Below are 12279 nucleotides of genomic sequence, written 5' to 3' on the forward strand. Positions count from 1 at the left end.
TCCATTCAATACTTTAAGGCTTAAAAGTTGCTTAAAAATATATAAACACTATTAACAGCTATAGGAAGAAACTGGTAAAATAAAATAAATATCTATAATATCTCTATATTATATAATTATCTATAATTATACATTATATATATTATATATAGTACATATGTTATATATAATATATAATTATATATAATTATATATAATATCTATATATCTATATAAATATCTATAATATCTATATATTTCTATAATATCTATAATAAATCTTCTTTAGAATAAGGAGGAACATTTAGTAAAGGTGTACAAAATAATTTTGGGGAGCATTGATCATAGAAAGGGGTTAACAAATATGCCTTTGGTGAGGAAAACTTGTGGGCCTTTTTCCACATGAGCTTGAATTTTGACAGGCCTGCAAACAGCAGAGTAAGCTCCCTTTAATGTATATGAGAATTGAACACAGGACAGCACTGCAGGAGGAATGAACATCCTGAGTATATTCACATAAACTAAAATGAGATGACACAAAATATGCATCTGTAGAGCTTGATGACAGAGCATTTTCTTTGCCAGGGCATAAGTGTAAAATGCACAGATGAAACATACTGAAAATACACGAATTTATATTTGCCATGATTTAATTAATGTCCAGCAAAGACAGATTTCACATTACAATGGAGAAGGCAAAACCCCAGAGGAGGAAGAAAGCATAGTGATGTTGCAAACAAAAGATTAATCAGTGAATACTGACTCTGTATCAGTGGGTGGACTTTGTGTGAGAGGAACCAGGATTAGATCAGGATGATTTTGTGTGGAAATGCAAAGCACTGTAGGAGACAGATGTCTGGCACTAGCTTAAAAAAAATAAATAATAAAATAAAATAAAATAGAAGGTAGTTGTTCTTAGCTGGTTCTTTTTTAAAAGCAATTTCCTTCACCCTAGTGTTTTAAAATCAGGACTCACTTTTCCACAGATGTCAGTGAAACAGGGTAAGTCCATGCAAGTGCTGGGCCCCTTGTGCAAGTTTCTTTCTCTGCCAGACGCCTTCCACCTGAATTCTGAAGTTTGCGTTACAAAACTGTGTACAGGTCTGTGGTCTTTCAGATTTTCCATGTTGTCCAGTACGTCTCATTTCTTTAAGACAATCTAGCTTGAAGAAGAGCTATACAACTCCCTAGTGGACTGGAGAAACATCTTCCACTTATTAAATCTTATAAAAAAAAAAAAAAAAAAAAAAAAAAAAAAGTAAAAATATCAATGAAATGGACTTTGCCTTAATTTCTAATTTCTGCATTGTATCTATTTCTGCAGGCTCATAAGATGATGTAAAATGAAACTGGGGTAGACACAGTTCTCTATAGTAGTATTTCTCCCTTTGTAGGCACCTTTACTTCTGAATGTTTTTTCCTTTGATTTGAAATCTCTTTTGAAAATCCATCTCCAGCTTCTTTCTAAAAAATTCTGGATATGATCAAACCTTTGGAAATCTGGTAGAAACTTGCAGGATAACCAGCTAAATCATGCAAGCAGGAAATGAAAAAGATAAGAGTTGGGATGGAGTCTGGAGCATTTGCATTCCTATATTTAAATATTTGCTTGAATTATATCTGAGTCATAAATATTCACTTTTTTGTGTTTTGTTTTGTGTTTTTTTTTGTTGTTGTTGATTTTTTTTTTTTTTTTTTTTTGCATTCTCCCCAGTTAATGCTGCTCAAGGCAAAACAATCTGTTTAAGTTTTTTCAGTGCATCAAAATACTGTTCTCAAAGTCATGTTTCTATGAGTTGAAAAACATACAGAGAAAAAAGAAATCTAGTAGGGAGGACAGGAAAGGGAGAGGAAAATCTCCTGCCTTAAAACAAAGATGGGGACCTACTCTGCATTTCCTGATCGACTGGTGCAATATGATGAAGCTGGTGTATTCAGTATAACTTTTAGAATAATTGCTTGGGAGGTAACCAGAAGAAGTACATTTTACTTTATCATGGTACATAAATAAAAGGGCAGACTAATTAATCATATAACTTACTAAAAGTGCTTTTTATTTTGCCATTTAGTATGCCAGAAAGATCATTTTCTTTAATGTATATACCCAGTATTAACATGATTTAATCCATCATGTTCTGTATTATGAAATTACTTTGTTTTACTCCCTGATCCAGCTGAAGATCATTAACCCACACTATTATCTAAGTCATACATCATTTGAGTGTATTACCTCATATAGCAAAAAAGCTACTTCCCTCAGTTACACACTCCAACTAAGAAATCATTTTTTCTAGATGTTGCTGACAAGTAGAGCTGTTTTCATTAGAAAGCAGATGGTTCACTATTTTGATTCTATTTTACCTTCACATTTGCTCCAACTCCAAGTTCTTTCCTGCCAGTAACCTCATTGTTTTGTTCTCATAACATCCACATCCTTTATTCCAGATCTAACTATAAAATGTGCTAAACATTCAGGTTGCCTTCCCCCCAAGTCCTCCTCTTTGAAAGCTTAATGTACTCTGCATCTTCGCTTGCTGTAAGTCAATCTTTGAAAAGCAATGAGAGTGAACCTAATCATCTGTACAGTAGCACAAGCTCCCACAGTGTTGCAGGTGTCTGTTAAGAGTGCCAAAGATGTAATTTACACATTCATATTTGAGGTTGGGCCTGAAGTCACACTACCAGTGAATTTGCCACAGTAGAGCTTTAGGGCATAGTCTATCATTTCTTGCATTTGACAGTTACAGGGTTTATGATAGTTTGATATTTTCACCCTCTGAGTCTATGTAACACATGTTCTGCATGGGTGCCTGGTGTAGGGGTCAGTATGTAGTAGCCTGCAATGTGAACATAGGCATGATAAAGCCTAGCAAGGGTCACTCCTGAATCCAAGTATTACCTTGGTTACATTCAGTCAGCGATATGTGAATGTAATCTTAGAGTAGAGCCAAGAGAAATGAATACCTGGTTGTCCAAAAACCAGCAATTTAGACAAAGACAAACACTTGCTTGAGATTTCTGAATATTGTGCTGCGAAGTATGTTTCCCCGTTATTTCAGGTAGTCAGATATTCCTTGTGTCATTAGCTATGTCATCTACCTGGACATAAAAGCACTGATTTTTTCTGAAATACACAGAAATGTATTTGCTAAAAGTCACTTTCTGTACAGTGCTTGCTCATGCAGGAAGCAGCCATGGCCTCATGTCTGTACAGTAGCCTTAAATAATATAGGAGCAAGGGGATTTCCACACATCTTTCTCAAGGAGCTCTTCATTTCAGATATTTGTGTAAAAGATCTGATGTGCATATTTCCAGGACTCCAAATTGCGACCATAAGTGATAAAGGCTTTCTGGAATGGTATCTGGACACCTCAGTCACAGTCTATGTTGGATATGAAAAAAAGGAAAGACAAGGTGGAAGTTAAGGTTTGTTCCAACCTTAGTTGTATTTGCATTTCATGCTTACAGATACTGATTAAGTTGATTAATTTTTTTAAAGCTGCCTTCTTTATAACACCTGTTTTGTGGGACAGTAGGAAGCACAGACATACATTTTGGAAGAAATATCCCAGTAATCCAATGTTATGATATTGCTACTGTATAATTTATCACTTGGGGAAAAAAATAAAAAAATAAAATAAAGTCATCCCTTCTCACTAGCTTTATGCATGCTTTTTTATTATTATTATTTATATATATATATACATATATATATTTATTTATTTATTTATTTCCTTACAGAGGAAATATAAGATGGAAGGATTTTTTTTTTAAGAGTGCTTTGGGAAAAGTGTATTTGTTGAGTTAACAGCAAAGCAGAAACATGTAGTGCTCTTGATAGTCTGGGGAGACTTGTTTTCATTTCTTTGGGATTTGCAAACAGCAGAAAATTACCTGCTTCTATTTGTTCAGTGTTTCCACAGACATAGGAGAACAGCTAACTCAAAATTCTGTGCAGAAATGCCAGGCCAACTCTAATGAGTTACAATAGATTGTGGTTTAAAACCTTATATAAAAATTCTAGTAGAAATGCCCAGTTAAGCCATTTAGATTGTTTTGAGCCAAAATAAGGACTGGATAGTTCCTGAAAATTGTTCTTGGTATCATTATAATAAGAAATAATAAATGATATTTTGAAATAGTTGCCCTTCTTCGAGTAGCAGAAGTAATTCCTGTTAAGTTTCAGAATGTCTGTAGTTATCTCTAAGGATTCACATTGAGAAGCAAACTTTCATTCTAATAAGGGAGGAGTTTAAGTTCTCTCATTGCTTGAATAGGAAGCCACTTACTAAAGATGAAATCCTTTGAGAAAAATACACATTATGTAACATTCTGTTCTTCAGAACATTCTGTTCTGCCATATATGCTTTGTTTTTTTTCACTCTGCACTTGAGATGATACTCAGGAATTGTAGTAACCTAGGCAGACCTTCTGTAGTTTTTTGTGGTTTCTGTGATGTTCAGCACAAACCCCCCATTTTTCCTATAGCTTCAGGAAGTTTTACTTTTTCTTTTCCCACTGAGGGTTTTTTTTTTGTTTTGTTTTGTTTTGTTTTGTTTTGTTTTGTTTTTTTACATACAACCTAACTCATGTAAATAGTTATTTACTATTTATCATTACTTTCTTACATTTGCTATATGTCTTGTGCTGTACTCTCTCCTTTATTCACACTGAAAGTTATTATAGTGCTTGTCAGGAATTAGCATACAGTGCTGGGATGAGCATTTAATTTAGTTAACCTTAAGAATGACCTGTCTACAGATGAAATGCATCATAGATGAGATGTGATTTAAAATAATGATCCTAAATAAACAATTACATTTTTTCTTGTACAGTTTGCATGGAAATTGTTGGAAGAAGCTGAATAAAAGCTTCGAATAAACAGGCTTACAAAATTCAAAGAAAAGATAATAGATTTGCTTTGGTTCCAAATATCGTCATCTAGATGAACACCAAGGACAATGTTTAGTTATAGATTAATAATCCATGGTACAAAGAGTTCTGAACAAATTGGGGGAAAACATAAAGCCACAATATTAAGCAAATCCGAGGCTGAAGGTCAGGCTGCAATTACTAACCATGCTCAGTTATATTATTTTTAGTGATGACACAACATTTAAGTTATTGAACTTGGCACCACAAACAGCCATGCATATTGTACAGGGCGAAGAAGTATGCAATTGGTTGGGGTTGATTTTTATATTTCTGTTTCTGAAGCCCATGGACTCTGGTTTCCTCTCAGTCAGATGGAGCCTCAGCATCCAGCCTCAATAAACCTCACCTGAATAATCCTCACAGCCATAATCCAGCTGTAAATATGACAGGGCAAAAATAGTAGGTGCAGATGCTGCTGTGTACACGTTATGAGCCAGGCTCCAAACAAGGCATGGCATGAAGACAGGTTATCTTCTGCAGAAGGAGCTGGGTGCAGCTGTCTTTGGGGCATCATAGGTAATTTAGTCACTGGTAAATGTGGTAATGTCACTGGTAAATTAGAGGTAACCTTTTTACAGTGAGGTCCCTTGCAGAACTTTGAACATCAAGAAACTTTGAACTGCCAAAAATCACTAAACTGTCCAGTTTAAAGTTAGCTTGGGCATGTCTACAGAGCCTGGAGTGTAGCCCAGGCTATAAAGAGCCTTGCAGGCCATTGCTCCATAGACAGCACAGGCCCTGTTTTTACATGGTCCTAGAAGTGAACGCTGTGAAGAATGTTGATCACCCTCTGTCCAAAAGGAGATTTCTGTGCCACCACAAAGTTCCACAGCGTAGGTTGCCAGCTGTGACAGTGACTGTGTTGAATGGAATTACTACGAGCTTCTGCAGATATTATCTACTCCACAAGCTATCAGTTGATTATAGGTGTTTTTGTTTGTTTGTTTGTTTGTTTGTTTTATGGTAACTTGTCTTCTGACAGTGACACCCGTTTGGTTTAAGAATTTACCTCTAGAAAATTAGAGAAAAGCTGGCCTTTGCCTTATGCCTTTGATTGTCTCACAGAATGTGATTTAGCATGGATATGACCCAAGACTTTTGTGTATTTTGTGACTACCAAATGCTGTAGTTGAAAGTAATTATCAAAACAGAAAAAGGATGTAGCTTAAAAAAAAAAAAAAAAAAAAAGAAAAAAAGAAAAAGAAAAAAAAAAAAAAGTACTGTGAACATTTTGGTACAAAACCTTGGGTAGTAACTTAGTACCAAAAAACAATTAATGGTTTTAAAACCACCACAGAGTATCAAACCCTGGCAAAATAATATTCCAAACTAAAGAAATGAGAAACCATGGGAAATTGTAGTGTAGCATCTTGACAATTTAAAAAAGAAAAGAGTTATGCACACCAGGTGTCATTCTGGGATTTATGAGTGAGAATGACTGTATAGGGAGTGCATAGGCACTCCTGATGTTCACATAAAATGTGCAGACATTTCACCTGTTACTATATGGGACTAAACCCTGTACAGTTTTTGAAATTATATCTATAGTAGTAAGAAAATTTAAACAGTTAAAAAGAGGTATGATACTGGGCACTGGCAATTTATTTATAAAAATGTCATTGGCATTTATGAAAAGTGTCCAACTTCCATTCTTTTTTTTTTTTTTAATTTTCAAATAAAAAATGACCTTTTAAAATTCATAATGAGGTATGAAATAAATGAAAGAGTACTAAAGGTGAGTCATTCATTAATCATAAGCAAAACAGGGCTGAAATCAAGGACAAAAGAGCACAAACTGTAAAAGTAATAGGTTGCATAATCATTGTATTTAATATTAACTATATTATGTTTTTTCCTGTGAGTTCTGAGAAGTCGATTTTTTATGTTTACATGAAACTAATCCAAGGTAAATTTTATTTCTCAATATTATTTTATCCTAGTGGTTGCCTTTCTTTTAATAAAGTAGAAGACATGAATTCTAGCTTTTCATGTTGAAGATTAAATAGAAGGGCTTAACAGGAACCTTTAAGTTTACAGTAACTTTTGATTTAAGATATTCCACTTTTGACTAGAACACACTGATTCTTATAGCTATATCCCCTTCTTGTTTGTTATGGCAAATCTCCCATTAAGGACATAAATTCACCTGGAATTTGTCTTTTTGGCCAAAATAAATTGTTATTCATATTTGGCTGTCCAAAAAAGACCAAGAAATATTTGAAATATGCTGGACCTTTATCCTACAAGAGTTCAGTCTACAGTGATAGCACAACATGCAACAAGTTTGTCCACAATTTACAGGTAACTTTTAGTATTTAAATGATTGGAATATTTCAAATGGATATTGTAATAATAATAATCTTCCCTCCCATCATATTTCAGCTAAATACATGTACACAAAAGCATGCTAGGCTGGAGGAAGATAAGCTGGACTGGTGACACAGACACATGTCAGCTTATTTTAAAATCACTAAATAGATGCACCTCCCTGTTCCACACACGTTTGTTTATCTCATCTGTGTGGAGCTAGCATTGATGCTACTTTTATTTGTTATTTCAGAGCTTGCTGGAGGAAAGAAAGAGGACCGAGAAGGAGAGAAAGGAAAAAAGTTCAGAATGAGAACTATGCACATAACATGTATAAAGGTACTTTTGTATTTTCTGAACTACACATCATGGTACTCATTCACCCCCTTGCCAGCTTTGTCTGTAGCTCTCTCTGTGTAGACCAGCAGTGACTGGGGGGACAACCCTTTTGTGAGCTGTGGGCTGCTATCCCAGCATGGCTGACAGCTGTGGGCTGCACACCACCTCCCTGAGGAGCACAGGGAGGCTCTGGGCAGCTCTTTGCAGGGGCTGCTTGCTCCCATTTATATGTGCCGTCATGCTGGGGTCTGGGAAACCCAGATATGCTGGCCTTGGCAGTCCAAAGTAGTTTGTCTTTTCCAGAAATGGAAACTTGAGTCACCCAGCAGATCTTGTGTTGTAGTTCTGACGTAGGAGCTGTTCTTGAAATTATTCTCATGCGGTTGTCCTCATTGTCATACATGAAGTCTATGTCACCCTTTAGAATGTTACAGCCCACTCTGTGAAATCCTGTAGCCCATGTTTGAAAGGCTGTGGCATGGGTCCGAGATGGTACTGCAGGCCTTACTTGGGATCTACCACAGAGCAGTCATTGCTCACTCTCCTTCTTAGCTATAATTAATGGATGTTGTTTCGGTGCATGCCAGTGCCTGAATAAACATTTGCCTACGTCTAGAATATAGCAGGCATTACTATGCCAATGTGTAATACTTAGATGAAAAACATTTTATCAACATTTCTGTTAACGATCTATACAACTTTAAGCAAAGTCTTCTCTGCAGTTCTGTCTTCAGAGAAAAAAAAAAGAAAAAAAAAAAAAGTAGATTAAAGGTACATATTCTTTGTCCTTTGTATCCTTTCCATACCCCTTAATAAAGAATGTGTCTTATATTTTAAATCTGTAATTTAACTGATTTCCTGCCCTCTCTACCCCAAACTTTCTATATTTTATAAATTTTGTTGGTGTTAGTTTCACACAGTGCTTAATGTGTTTCTTCCTTATATATAGAAGAAACTATATAAAAGCTGCAAGGTGTTAAAAAACAGTAATCGTTGATAATGTTTTTCTTTCTATAGAAATATAAAGTGTATGCTGCTTAACAATGAGATTTGGATAAAATTTTAGGACTGGATAACTTCAGGCAGAAAAAAAACAGTCACTATACTTGTTTAAATTTTGTTGTGATTTGAATGATATGCTATTAAGAATGAGGAGTTTGCCCAGGTCCGTTAAAAACCATGTTCCATTCAGGCCTATAAGTAAAAGGGGAGATCCCCATAACATGTTTATCTTCATTTCAGATGCAGGTGGTTTAAACGCAGTGCTCTGGTTTAGATTCCAGAGCAAATAGGTTACCTATGATTTTATCATTGCCAGAAAAAGATTGCCAAGTGCTGCCTTTCTCAGGCAATATGGTTAAAGGGTTCACCCTGTCCTCAGTGGTCCTCTGCTTGACTGCTTTTCCCAAGCTCCGGATCAATCGTTAACTCCTCACTTCTCAGTTAGGATGAAATACCAGAGAATGAAGAAAATGTAAATATTTCCAAAATCCAAAGGAGCAGGAAAAATTTCTCATTCTTCCCTCCCCTAAACAAGACACTCACAATTATAAAGCCCATGAAGTCTTCTCTCTATTGGGTCAATTATTTCTATTTTTTTTGAACCAGATTATATTTTTGAGGTAATATTCTAATGTTATATCAGAATCTTCAATTCAGTACTAGAAATATTTTGCCATGGCCCTGAGAAGTCTGTAACGATAAGAAATCTGGAAAAAAAAATCAATACCATATCAGATTATTTTGCCTTGTTCTGGTACCCCTGCCCTGCTCTTTGTACCAATAAGCTCTCTGAAACTGAGCGGGGCCTCCTAAAAAAAAAGAAAAATCTCTGATTGCAGAGCTTCTGTTCTGCTTTCAGAGAGTGTTCTGACAGCTGAGATGGGTGGTCATATTATGTCCAAAAGTTAAAAGGTGGCAGAGAGCTTGGCTTTTGAGGGGCCTTGGATTTTTTTGTCTCTTCAGCATATTTGAAACTGTAGTTAAAATATCTACAAGTGTATTCATGAAACATATCCGAGATGAAGGAATGCATTTTAAGCTGAAGTCCTATCTGAGGTTAATGATTAAGACTGTGAGAACTCAGCTTGGTATTTATTGTATAATGACACAAGTAAATTAAACTCCAAGCAAGTCATTATCTCTCTCTCTTTTTTCCTTTCTTTCTTTCATTCTTTCTTTTAAAGTATGCAGTGCCAAATGATTAACCTCTTTGGTAGCAGGATAGTAAAATCATGGGGGCAGGCAGTACCCATGGAGATTTTTTGCTTAGACTCCTTTGTCCAAATACTGTTAAATAAAGGGTAAAGTACTTACAGAAGAAGGCTGGCTAATAAAAAATGTTGATCACTAAATATGTTTTACAAAGAATATATTTATGTTTCATTGTACTATTAAAAAAAAAAAAAAAAAAAAAACTTTGTGTTTTACATCTATTCCTCACTTGCTGTCACAGTAAATCACACCTTCTTTCATCTACATACATGCTATAATAAATGCTGTTTATTTACTGCAGGAATTAGCTTTCCACTTATTGGAAACAGGAAAAAAAAAAAAAAGGGAGATTTCCATACCTTAGTTCTTCAAGATTGGTTTTGACTCACACTGAGACTTATCAGGTAGTTTTGTGTTAATTTGAGTTCTACACTTGTTAATTTTTTTTTATATTATTCTATTCCTCCTCTTTGTGAAGTACAGAGCCAAGTTTTTTTTAGAAATTGAAAAGGTATTTTATTATATGATAATTTATGTCAGTCCATAATATATTACCTATTGAATACTTCTCCCTTGGAAAACAGATCGAGTTGTAAAACTGGTATAGTTAAAGTAGAGCTCAGTAGCAGGAGAGAAATAGTAAGCCTGTCTTAAAACCTAGGAAATTTGTTTCTGGTTTTTCTGACTTAACCTACTGACAAACAAATAAAGATGGAATTTTGCAGTTTCTTAACATTTAAAAAGAACAAAAAGACAAACAGAGAATGTGCTCAAAATGCATGCAATAATAGGAAGAAATGGTCACTTCAAAATTTGGCCATTGCCAAATGTCTTTGAAATTCTGCTTTATATCTACAAACATGCCTAATTCAAAATAGGTTTTCAGTGAACAAAGAAAGGCACTTTACTCATCTATTTTCTTGCCAGATTTCAGTTTGTTCACAAACATTTCAGTACTGTAGCTATTCTTAAATCCAAATTTCAAACTTCTTAATCCTGTGGGAAAGGTTTTTTTTTTCACTAGAAAATAGTTATTTTTCTTCAAGTGTAAATATTACCTTTTGGGAAGGATATTGCCTGGAAAATTCTGCCTGAAATGTGAACGCTTCAGAAAGTTATTAACAAATAATGATAACTATCTCACTGTTAAACCTGCAATTAGACTTCCCTGTCTAAAAAGACTTTATGATTTTAATTCCATTTTGCAATTTCTAATTTTTTTTTTTTTTTTCAAAATCTAAATTTTCTTGTATCAACAGATAGTAGATGGCCAAATTGTTTGGATACAAATATGTCTTGAGAATATCATCAAATCCATTTTAATTTCATTCATGCCTTAGAGATAATAATTTGAAGAGCTAGTCTCTCCTTGCAATTAAGCGTAGAGAAAATAGATCTGTCCCATAATTTATGTCTGCAAAGGTTGGGCTGGATTTGTAATTAATGTTTGCTCCTTTTAATGAAATACTCCAAAGGTCTGCACTTCTGTCATTCATGGAGGTAATTTTTCAATTGATTAGTAAAATAATACTTGAAAAGTAAATGCACCTGCTTTAGCACAGAAATGTCTTAGTCAGGTAGAGACAATGATTGGAGTGCTAAAAAAATATCATTTCAATACAGTAGAGACTGGAGTTTTACTCCTCCAGAATTCAGAACTCCCACTAAAGAGGAAAAAGGAAAAGGTAATTAAACCTCCAACAACTTATTCAGTATGCTTTTATCCAATTTAATTCCTTGGTGGTTTTCAGCATAGCTAAATACTTTTAGGAGCACATGCCTGAACTGTATATTAGCACAAGTGAAATATTTCCAGTAAGCACGCATTACAGCAAGACATAATTCTTATAGCAGTGTACCTTAGTATTTTTGGAGGACATGAACAAATAATTTAATATTGTGAGTTTGTTTCCATTTTGAATAAACACTCAAAATTTTATGGCTCATTTAGCTCTTATTCTGATTTTCTTTTTAGACTCAAAACTTTCCAAGACTAAAAATGCAACACTTGAGAGTTAGGGTCCTGCAACTGCTGGTTAAAAAATGGCCTGTAATGTCCTTTCTAAAACAACTGCTACAAAAGAGGATGAAATAAAATAACAAGCTACCTGTACATGCTTTCAGGGCATCTCTAAGGATTTTGTTTGAATTAGTCACTAAAGAAAGGATGTTTGATGACTTCTCTTGTTTTGTTAATTTAGTCATTTTGACACAAAGAGTTACTATTCCTGTACTATTGAGACCTCACAGTCTGTAGTGATGAACTTTCAAGGGATGATTGTGAGCCAGACTAGACCAAATGCAGAGTATAAGCCAGAATCCATGCTAATTTTCTTGAGGGTCGCAAACACTGTAGTCAGAGAGATTTTGAATCTCCTGTCATTGGGACAAGGATTTTGCTTTCAGAGAAACAAATAAATGTGGTGAAAATAGCCCTTATCCAGTTAACTGTGTGGAGCAGAGCAATACAGACATTTTCTGGATTCTCATTTATGGTTTCCTAA

General features: G+C 34.7%; 1 protein-coding gene across 1 annotated transcript in view; it reads left to right on the forward strand.

The window, feature by feature from the left end:
- The window catches only part of SALL1 (spalt like transcription factor 1), a 226569-nt gene that overhangs the window by 151878 nt on the left and 62412 nt on the right, over positions 1-12279 (forward strand). The window contains exon 12 of the mRNA XM_084533410.1: positions 7476-7561. The gene's annotated coding sequence lies outside the window, so the exon portion shown is untranslated. The remainder of the gene's footprint in view (positions 1-7475; positions 7562-12279) is intronic.

Source organism: Aythya ferina (genome assembly GCF_964211825.1).
Source record: "Aythya ferina genome assembly, chromosome: 12".
In the NCBI taxonomy this organism is placed as follows: domain Eukaryota; kingdom Metazoa; phylum Chordata; class Aves; order Anseriformes; family Anatidae; genus Aythya; species Aythya ferina.